Here is a 10851-nt window from a genome sequence, read left to right on the forward strand (position 1 = left end):
ACCACTAAAATTCGAACCGGGTTAGTGACAACAGAATAACCAATCACATCACCGAACACCGAACCGGGCTAGGGACAAGAGTACAACCAGAAAAAAACACCAAAAATCGAACCGGGGTACTGACTACAGAACAACCAGACACATCATGGGACCGCGAAGCACGTTTCATACAGCTACCACTGAAATAAATACTATATTTTCGTATTAACAAGGTCTAGATCTATGGCCCCCTTTACACTGTACACAGGCCCATATTTTCATTATAAACAAGCTCAGAATCTAATTTCCTGCTTAAATTCTGCCAAAATATCTCCATGATGAAAATCCCAGCCGAACATGTTCAGATGGGTCCCGTCATCTGGTGTCCAGGGACGCTGAACGGCATAAAATGTCAAATCCGGTAGCTACCTATAGGGACCACGGAACCAAATGATTTCCCATAGACGGTAATGTTAACGTTTATCACTGTACTGCTTAAATGGAGTTTTCAACACTGGTCCAGTAGCCATAATTTTGAAGTGTGTCATCTCGGAAACCTCTAAATGGAATTATAAAAAATTTTACCATTTTGAACTTTTTTTTATATGGGGGCCGCCATCTTGTATTGAAATCAGCACCAAAAATTCATCTAAATTAACAACAAAATACACACTTACTTACCTCCCCCTGACAAAAACAGGCTAGCAAAAAAGTAACTGTTTTTCTATATATTTTACATCTACATGTATTGCCCAACCCACATATCAAAACTTTGGAAACTTCTCTCACCTAAATATCCAATCAGTAGGCCCCGATGTATTCACCTTCCTATTAAATCTTCTGCCCAAATGGGGAAAACCCACATTCTATTTTTGATTTGGTTCTGTGGTCCCTTTAGGATACGGTTCCTATATTGGACCATACCTTCTTTATTACTTATTAGACTCATTATACATTTTTTAATGTAAATGACATATTTTCCTTTGAAGAAATATCAACAACACGATAATCGAAATCATGGTACATGTACATATTTTGCAAAGCTCGCTAACTTATCTCCTGAACAAAGAAAGGTTATTGGGGAGATAATGCACACCAGAGTAAAAGAAAGTAGCGAGGAATTGAATGGCTACGTCACAATCTATGATTTCGGTGGAGAACAGGTGTTCTATAACACACATCATTGTTTCATGTCAAGCAACATGGTTTTTCTACTAGTATTCGACTTTGCGATTTGTCTGGATCCTAGTAGATCAGCGGCAGGCTACGGTTTGCTACGGTTTGATTTTTAATGTTAACGGCGACGGATGATAATTCATGTATTAATGATGTGGCATAATTTACCTTTATATATTAACATCATGTAATTTAATAAAAAGGTAAGATATCAATGCAATATGTTTATTTATGCAAACGAACGACTCACCTATCCTTGATGTTTCCAAAATAAACGAAAACATACATAAATTTATTTTAAAGCAGAACGAAAAACAGGAGGAAGAGTTTGTAAAAGTGCTGGAAAAGCTACAAGAGAACCCACACTTGTGTGCGATCATGCAAAACCATGTTCAGGACATGGTCCCTATTGCCGATCTTAATGACTCTACAATTAACAAGGACGTTTACGAAGCTATGTGGGAAAAGATTATTGATGTTGCGCCACTTCAGTCCCAGTGGCAAAAGGCTCAGACCGCCAGATGGGTGGCATTGGAGCACGAACTCGTCCGGATGAAGAACAGAGGAAAAATCATCTTGACATATGAAGAATTGCTAAACGTCAACCGCCATTTACCAGTGCCATTGGCTGAAATCGAAGTCATGGATTTTCTAAGGTATGTTTATTGTCCCTAGATAAATCTGGTTAATTTAAGGACATCACTCCTTGACTATCGTTCTTAACAAAAAGTTATTCTTAATACCTTCGTGATTTTCAGGGGATGCACGGACTCTTTTGTGCATTTAATTACATGTAGTCAGATCATTGCCAGCGCTGATTGCTATCCAGCGCTTATGTCAACTGAGTGACGTTAATTGGATGCCTTCGACCTACGTCTGTAATTCTGTCCATCTCGTCCCATAAATGTATATATAAATTGTTTCATTGGGACGAGTTCTAGTGTGTGAATATAGTTTGGTTGAGTTTGCTGTGAGATAATCAAAAATAAATTAAGCGTCATACAGACGGATGTTTTCCACAATCGACGTTGCTATACTTCCGGAGCAACACGCGACACTAGAACGTGAGATTTATTTTAATATACTAGGGAAGTTTCGATAGCATGTGTAATTATGTTCCCTTACCAAGCAAAAACACAACCATTCTCTATCACACAAGCATCCGTGTAACGCTCGTGCTCATCTTTATACACATCGCCGACCGGCTGCTCGGTAAATCGGGACATTGGATTTTATGCCACATTCGAAGTAATTTATACGACGTGTGTTCAAACAAAGCATTTGCATGACGCTCACTTCGCAGTAATTTGTGACCCAGAATATGGTCGCTGCGACCTTAAACTGAATATAAGCAGTCGAATACGCACCTGCTTGTTTATCTATTTTACAAGATAATGCACATCAGATAATTTTAATAGCGTGCTCTAGAAAAGAAGCCTCAATTGGCAAAGCTTTGTCAAGTCCCAATGTGTATGCAAAGATTCCTCTATAATGTCGACATTTCAGCGACTGCGTTTCTTCATCAATTACTTGAAACAATCTGTAAAAATATGTGTGTTGTCCCAATATGTTGCTATGTTTACTTATTTTCAAATGCACATACATTCATGTTATGTTTTTCAGAAACCTGAAATTCATCGGGTCTTTTCTTTGCTTCGATCTCTATGTTAAAAATCATTTCGTAGTTCTTTAGCCCCAATGGGTCATTGACGCATTCAAAGCAATACTTACGACAACAACGTTCAAAGACAACATACCGCCAAATATGATGCTTGAGTGGACAAAATATGAAAACTCTGGTGTTTTGCCGAAAGAATTCCTCGAATAACTTTGGGAAGACACGTTCCTTGATGATAAGGAAACACTTTACATCGTAATGGAGACCCTAAGTCGTCTAGCAAAACCAATCTTAGACGATCCAAGCGTCGAGGTTGATTACTTCCTAGTGCCGAGTATGCTTCAGACCGCCGATCAAGAGATGATCTACCAGGCACTCAATGATCCTGATACAGTTACCACTGTCACTCTTTGTCTCAAGTTCAACCACCCGTTCATCCCACAAGCCGTGTGGGACAAGATGGTTGCCTCCTGCCTCCACAGGTTAAAACGACTAGATGAACCTGGACACGATGGTTCAAAGTTCATCCAACGCGGCTTCGCTTGTCTGACGGTGGATTGTTTGTGGATTATCATCAACTGCAGGGACAATGCCGTGAAGATCACGATGTTCAAGAAGGATACAGATACATCCATACCAACAGGGACTGGAGTTAACCTATTGTACATTCTTGAATTTCTTCACCGGCGCATTCTAGAACTGAATCATCAAATCCACTTAGGATACCAATTCTACCTCCACAACGACTACCGGTTCGCTACCAATGACAAGATGGTGAAGAAGGAAGACCTCGAGCAGACGACACGCTTTAAGTGTTTGGTTCAAATGGTTATACATGGATAGAGAAAAAGGACCTCAGTGTCTGGTTCAAAGATCCAAATAATAAGGTAAGAAATCTATACACCATAAATAACAACAACGGAATATATAACTGTCAGTTCTACGTAAAAACACAAAATAGGACAGAGTCGAACTACGCGCCACTGTGCATCATGCACCAATTTTATTAGGTTAACATATACCAATGCGTCAATGTAATAAGTATATTCCATCAATGTATTATTGCTGCTAATGTAACATTTGGTTTATTTTTATTATGTTTTGCAGGCACCACAGATTGAGAAGACACATTCAGGTAAGCGAATGTCGTTGACACGTTAGAGGGGATTTCTATGTTTACCTGTCTTTTCTACACCTTAAAATTCATTGGCTGTGTGCTATTTAATCAATTGCATATGTTTCAGAAATGACAATTGCTAATCCGGATAGAAATTTGTCGTTAAAAGAAATCGGACGAGTGTCTGCATACATAGGTCAAGCATACCAAACATTCTTTGTTGAACTAAACTGCCGTATGGAAACACTTGAACAGGGGATGTTAGAGAATCGCCACCTCGCATTCAGATCCTGCATTACAAAGATCTTGATTCAACTCCAAAACACACATCAGGATATGTCTTTTTCTACTGTGGCCCGTGCTATGTCAGTACATGGCATGGACTTGTCTGTACTCCAAACAATCTTGGATTGCAACAGGCCTAACACTTTCAAAGGTATTGGTTCATTTGTTATTTATTTCTATTTTGGTAATTGATGGGTGGACTAATAAAGTTCTGTCCATCCGTTTGTTTATCCTTAAAATAGATATTAGATTCTGATGTTCATGCAATGCTATAATACAATGACGTCGTATGTCTAGTTTTAGTGCTTATTCGTGAAATTTTAATCCTTAGGATAACGTACAACAATTTAAGACAAACATATTAAGAAAATAATTACGAACTATCCCTAATTACATTCATTTAATCTCATATACATATATGTTGTTGTTTATTTTTTGTTCTTGTTTTTTTATTATTATTATAATTATAAGGAGTCGCGATGGCCGAGTGGTTAAGGTATCCCGACCCCACACTAGGCCTCCACCCTACGTGGGTCAGTAACCAGGTACTGACCGTAGTCAGGTGTTGTTTTCTCCGTGTACTCTGGCCTTCCTCCACCTCCAAAACCTCAAGAATACTTATATTATGTTATATGGGTTTGTGAAGTGTAATGCTGCGGTTTTTTCGTTATTTTAGGCGACAACTTTCCAGATGACTGAATACAAACATGTCTGTCTGTAAGTGATGCTTCACTTATCGCTAAACATATAGAAATTAAGAAATACTTCAATCTGTTCTTGGAACTTGGCTTCGCGCCAGAAACGATGGACGATTTTGACGACCACTACAGTAGTAGAAGTAGTCGCGAAAAGGTAGAAGCCATGTTAGAAATGTTCATTGGAGAGACTAGGCCAATTCCAACTGTGAACACGATTCTCTTAGCGATGCAGGAATGTAGAATGAATACCAGTGCCCTTATTGAAGCACTACTGCACATTAAAAAAGGTAAAACATGTTTGTGAAAAATTGACTAATTTTGTTTAGCCGTTTCAGTATCTTCTATGTTGTTCGATACTCTAAATACTATCTGTTGGGACCACGTATTCCGTGATCACTCATTCCAAATGGCGTATGTTATTGTTAGTTTAATTTTAGCCTTTGTTTATTACGAAACACTCTTGTATCGACTGAAGAATTATAATATGTATTTTATGTACTAACAGGTTTTGTGAAGGCAATATCAAAAAGTTATTAAAGAATGAATAAAAATACTGTAAATTGAACTATGAGTTTTCATCATAACTGCGTTTTCTGGCCTGAATATTCACTTTCACTTTGAATTTACAAACTAATTTGCTAATTGTAAATAAAGAAATATTAACAGAAACATGTTTTGTTTGCCCTCTTTGAATTCAATATTTAACATTATTTTGACCCATTATAGATGACCAACGTGATCTTCCGGGGTCTCAGCATTCCACACCATCGTCCGTGTGTCAAGTTATGTAGGACGATGTCCTTCAACAGAAAACTCTGAGAGACAATGGCCCCATGCGCTACCGAAAAGACGATAAAGATGTCCTGCGCTATACATGTATTCAGGTTTCTCAATTTTAAAAGATTTATAAATATTTATGCCGTGCAAATAACAATAAGATCCCAATGGGGCCTTAATGGTCGCCTGAACTTTGATATATTTTAGCAGATTTGATTCCTGTGACCTTGAATTAAGGGTATATGCGTTCACCCCAGCATGCTTAATGCCAAATATCATTTTTCTAAGTATGCTTGTTATCCAGAAGAGCTTTAAATGATTTAAGGAATATTTTTGTCTGGTAGCTTTGAAATAAGGTCACGATCATGTCTATTCATTGAAACAAACTTTATAACCTTTTACCCCAGGATGATATAGGCTATATACCAGGTATTTTAGTCTCTTAATGAGAAGTCGTTTAAAGACCATAGCAAACTTGGCCCCTTGTGACCTTGAATGAAAGTCAATGTCATTCATTTAAACAACGTTGATAGCCCTTTACCCTAGCATGATATATAGGGTAAATATCAGGTCTCTTAGTCTCTTCATTAACGAACAGAAGTCATTTAAAGATTTAAGCATATTTGACCGCCTTGATTTTGAATGAAAGTCAATGTCATTCATTTAAACAAACTGTATAGCCCTTTACCCCCAAATACCAGGTCGCTAGTCCTCTTGGTTAATGAGAAGTCGTTTAACGATTTTAACATACTTGACCCCCGTTATTTTTAATAAATGGTCAACATCATTTTTTGAACAATCGTGTAAGCCTTTCACAGCAGCATACCATATGCCCAGTATATGGTTTCTAGGTCTACTAGTTAGCTCACCTGGTCCGAAGGATCAAGGTGAGCTTATGCCATATCGTGGCGTCCTTCGTCCGTCCGTCCGTCCGTCCGTCCGTCAGTCAACAATTGACTTATTTGACTTCTTCTTCATAACCGCTGATCGGAATTTCATCAAATTTGGTCAGAAGCATCCATATGGGTAGGGGACTCAAAATTGTACAAATGATGGTGCTGACCCCCTGGGGGCCTCTGGGGCGGGGCCAAAAGGGGTCAGTTTAGCTATTTTGATATTAACGACTTCTTCCCTGAAACCGAGCAATGGATATCGCTCATATTTGCCTGGTAGCATCACTATGTGGTGGGAATTCAAAATTGTACAAATATTGGGGCTGACGCCTTGGGGGCCTCTGGGGCGGGGCCTAATGATGTCAATCGGGCTATATTGGTATAAACAACTTCTCTTAAACTAAGCAATGGATATCGCACGTATTTGTCTCGTAGTAACTACTTGGGGTAGGAATTCAAAATTGTACAAATGGTGGAGCTAACCCCCTGGGTGTCTTTGGGCGGGGCCAAAAAGGGCCAGTTTGGTTAGATTTATATTAACGACTTCTCCTCTGAAACTAAGCGATGGATATCTCACGTATTTGACTGGTAATATCCCCCTGGGGTAGGGATTCAAAATTGTACAAATGATAGGGACTGACCCCCTGAGGGCTGAGGGGCGGGCCAGAAGGGGCCAATTTGCCTAAATTAATATAAACAACTTCTTCTCTGAAGCAAAGCAACGGGTATATATATATATCGCTCATATTCGCTTGGTGGTATGCCCTTGGGGTAGAGATTCAAAGTTGTACAATTAGTGGGGCTGACCCCCCGGGGGCTAGGGGTCGGGGCCAAACAGGGTCAATTTGGCTAAATTGATATAAACAACTTCTCTTAAACTAAGCAATGGATATCACACGTTTTTGCCTCGTAGTAACTACTTGGGATAGGAATTCAAAATGGCACAAATGGTGGAGCTCACCCCCTCGGTGTCTTTGTGCAGGGCCAAAAAGGGCCAGTTTGGCTAGATTGATATAAACGACTTCTCCTCTGAACCTAAGCGATGGATATCTCACGTATTTGACTGGTAATATCCCCTTGGGGTAGGGATTCAAAATTGTACAAATGATAGGGCTGACCCCCTGAGGGCTGAGGGGCGGGCCAGAAAGGGTCAATTTGCTTAAATTAATATAAATAGCTCATATTCGCTTGGTGGTATGCCCTTGGGGTAGAGATTCAAAATTGTACAATTGGTGGGGCTGACCCCCCGGGGCTGGGGGTCGGGGCCAAACAGGGTCAATTTGACTAAATTGATATAAACAGCTTCTCCTCTTAAACTTAGCAACGGATATCACACGTATTTGCCTCGTAATAACTACTTGGGGTGGGAATTCAAAATTGTACAAATGGTGGAGCTAACCCCCTGGGTGTCTTTGGGCAGGGCCAAAAAGGGCCAGTTTTGCTAGATTGATATAAACGACTTATCCTCTGAAACTAAACGATGGATATCTCACGTATTAGACTGGTAATATCCCCTTATATATATCGCTCATATTCTCTTGGTGGTATCCCCTTGGGGTAGAGATTCACAATTGTACAATTGGTGGGGCTGACCCCCCGGGGCTGGGGGTCGGAGCCAAACAGGGAGAAGTTTAAAATGTAAATTGCTTACTAACGCACGACACACAGCGAACGAGAGACGATAGAATGTGTTACTTGAGACTTTGTCTCAGATGACCCAAATACGAATTCTGACATTAAAACGCAGCGAGTACACGATCTAAGCAGGTTTCATCGCTGAACTTGTTATTTTCTCAGAACAGGAACTTAAAAAAATTGTTGTGCATATAATCTGCTTGTCTGGCCAGTCTTGTGGAAGAATGTACAGGGTTTTTTTTCTTATCTCAGGACATAACCTTGAAATCACCTTGATATAAAAATAACGGTCACGTCACGAAAATCATTATTATCCTTATGGTTTTTTTTTTTTTAATATTATGTTACTTGCATTGTTTCATTGTTACTTACAAAATAATATTTAAATAGCTGTTACTGAAATAGTTCCTGTGCTACCTGGAAAATGATATTCTTTGTAAAATGATTTGGATGATATGTTTTAGATAACTGCTACTTAACTGGACCTGTTTCAATGATTGTTTTGATGTTACATGTAAACAGTTGTTGCGTATACTAGTTTACACAGCGTAAATACATTTCATTTGTATACATTTGTTTCTACGCTACTAACACATAAATAATATGTAGTTTTAAAGGTTTCTATGTTATCATGACGGTGAACTTTGAATAGTGATAACGAACGGAACAGTTTTACAGTCACACTACAGGACTATTTTCTGTTGATAACGACTACAATGTATATAAGATTAAACTATTTATTGTTGATGACATTTATAATGTTTATAATATTTAACTATTTCATGTTGATGACGACTTTAATGTATACACTATTTACATGTACCTATATTCTGTTGATAATCATTATAATGTAAATAGTATTTACCTATTTTATGTAAGGAGATATTTGTGTAAGGGTATGTTGATGTAGGGATATGATTGTGTTAGGGTATGTTAATTTAAGGATATGATTGTGTTAGGGTATGGTTGTGCCGGGTGTGATTTGTAAGGGTGTGATTATGTTCGCTGTAATTGTGTAAGGGTGTGATTGTGTAAGGATATGATTGTGTAAAGATATGATTGGGTAAGGGTGTGATTGTGTAAGGATATGATTGGGTAAGGATATAATTGTGTAAGGATATGATTGTGTAAGGATATGATTGGGTAATCATGTGGAAGTGTTAAGTTAAGTTTGTGGTAGGTGTTATTAGGTTAGGATGTGATCGTGTAAGGATATGATTGTGTAAAGATATGATTGTGTAAGGATATGATTGTGTAAGGATATGATTGGGTAATCAAGTGAAAGTGTTAGGCTAAATAGATATCTTAACATGTTGGGTTTTTTTTAATTACTGGGCCTTAAAATTTGATCTTCAAGATTATAAGTATTGAGAGTATATCGATTGTTTTAATTAGGATAATGACATTACATTGTACTTCTGGGAAAATGTAAAGAATTTTTATTACATTTAGCCTCAGACATATATGTCTACACAGATTACCTATTTGTCAATAACGACGTAAGATTTTATATTGTCAACCAGTGGCTGTTGTATGATATTTACGATCTTCATTTGGTAGCAACAATTTTGAAATTGTTTGGTTTCATATGATTCGAAAATATTTATTCATATACCATTATGTCATCATAATGATGCAAAATGGAAAAAAGTGTGTGTCTCAGAATATCTCCATCTATATATTCTTACCCGACAGTCACATTCTAAATGCTTACGGTTGAGTGGTTATGTTTTACTTTGTTTCTATCCCTATTTTATCATTATTTTTCTTTTAGATACGTAAAGCTCAATCAAGCCACCATATAACTTAACGAGAGGCTTTGCTAGTGAACCGACTAATTTTTAAATCCTCAAAACAGTCTCTCGAGAAGCTTTAAATAAGCTTGTACATCTTGTTTAGACGCATTGAGTTGTTACTCACTAATCAATTAAAAAGAGTTTTCTCCCTTTGATCAGCCATTTTGTAACAGTATTGACTAAGCAATCGGAACTCCTCGGCTGTGCAATACAGACAAAAGTTGCGTGGTTATACTCGAGGAGTTCCGATTGATTGACTAAGCTGCATGAGTTATCGCCCTTGATGTCATTCCTAGTCCGCCATTTAAAGAGTGGGATAGTTTATGAAGAGTTATCTACACTTTTTAGTGATGTATAACACAATTAGTTATATTTCTACCCGTGATATATGTGCGTATTATATGTACAGCTAATACGTTCTACTGAAGTAATAATCATTTGTCAATTGTGTTAATTATAATTAAGTACCACAATTTAACAGCAATTTAAACGTGAGTCGGACGTGAAATACTTCTATTTTGCATATTGATTGACAATAACGCGATGTTCTTGTACAATAAAATATAGAAATCTAATCTAACTCCTGTCTCGAGTCTTTTGTCAGACAATGTAGTAGTTATTGGATAAACCTGAACTTGGATTTTAAGTTATACTTACATAATTCTATAATAGCGGACAGTGTAAGTAATTGAGGCTCGTAGTTTTGGGTCTTGATAAAACATCCAAGAAGTGTATTTTGTTACAATACATGGCACATTACATATGTGTGGTCGAGGAAGTATCGTGGTCCAATAAAATGTATGATATCGAAATAGAACTTGTTATTACAGACCATAATAAGCATGATGTGCATTGCTAAAGCAATAGTGTTCCCTTC

Source organism: Pecten maximus, chromosome 17 (genome assembly GCF_902652985.1).
Source record: "Pecten maximus chromosome 17, xPecMax1.1, whole genome shotgun sequence".
Lineage (NCBI taxonomy): Eukaryota > Metazoa > Mollusca > Bivalvia > Pectinida > Pectinidae > Pecten > Pecten maximus.